Source organism: Papaver somniferum, chromosome 8, assembly GCF_003573695.1.
Source record: "Papaver somniferum cultivar HN1 chromosome 8, ASM357369v1, whole genome shotgun sequence".
Classification (NCBI taxonomy): domain Eukaryota; kingdom Viridiplantae; phylum Streptophyta; class Magnoliopsida; order Ranunculales; family Papaveraceae; genus Papaver; species Papaver somniferum.
This window is the reverse complement of record NC_039365.1, coordinates 66,169,429-66,170,741: the sequence shown is the minus strand read 5'-3', so window position 1 is coordinate 66,170,741 and position 1,313 is coordinate 66,169,429.

Here is a 1,313-nt window from a genome sequence, read left to right as displayed (position 1 = left end):
CTGACCTCTTCTGAGTTATCTAAACTCTCCAAACTCCAACTAATACTTGAACAGGACCAGGTACATCCATATCCTGGCGTCAAAGTCCTCCATAAATCTCTCAAAAATCTTCTAAACTTGAAACAGAACACGTCTCTCTGTTGAGACTTTGAAACCCTCTCTCGGCCATTCCAGCCCAATTGGTTGGGTCCAATCGATTGTAACAGACCTGTTGAGTCTTGTAGAGTCCATACGTACCAAATACAGCCATTGAATCTCCTAAAATCACGTAGAAATTCGATCTCCAAATCTGCTCCTCGCTGCATGCATTTTCCCGCCAAAAATGCATTTTTGAAAACGTGAAGAAATGTGACCTTCCCCTATCCAGTCCCGGTCTCCCTTTAGCAGATGCCTGGAAATGGGTCACCCCTTAGTAATTAGGTTACCCCTTATCCAAAGTGAGAGTCCGTATTGTAATTTTCTCCCACGAGCGCAAAAACCACTTTTTTAGCCAATTTCGCCGCAAAAGCTTATTTCTCCAGAAATACCTACAGGGACATAAAAAGCCATAATAAGTACAAAAATGGGTACTAACACAATATACAATTGGGCTATATTAGACACATAAATGCGTCTATCAAATACCCCCAAACTTATTATTTGCTAGTCCCGAGCAAATCAAAACTACAAAATAAAATCCTAACTCACTGTCGCAGGCATCGTCGATTGCATTTAGCGTATGCAATAAGCCTTTAAACCCCTAGGTGGCCCTAGTGGCCGAGTTATAGTCTCGGGAGGGCTTACCAGAGATATACCCACAAAACTTGTACTTCAGACCTTAGCTATCTACGCAGAACCTTGGAAGGCACTAAAGAATCTCCTTGGTTGGCATACTTATTGACTACAGGAAGAAGTACCCTGATGCGAAATTCCAATTGCTGTACACGAGTTTGCATTCAAGCATACTAAAATTCATATAAAGTGACAGAGCTCTACTCAGATAGTTGCACTATGGACATCATATTCGGAGTCAAAACTAATCACATGGATAGATCAAGAAGATGGATATAGAAAAACATGTATGGTTTTTATGTTTACTAAGTGAACGGCGTTTCCCATATCTGTCTGAAGGCCTCCGCCAAAATGAACCTATCCTAATGGATTGAGATACTAGTCTGACTAATATCAACACACTGGCATATACAAGGGTACCAGTGGTCGATAACCTAACTCTAGGTCAACACAACTGGCATATACAAGGGTACCAGTGGTCGACTTTATTGAATTTATTCCTTTTGGTCAAATGGTCTGGTCTCAATTTCTTTTTTTCTTTT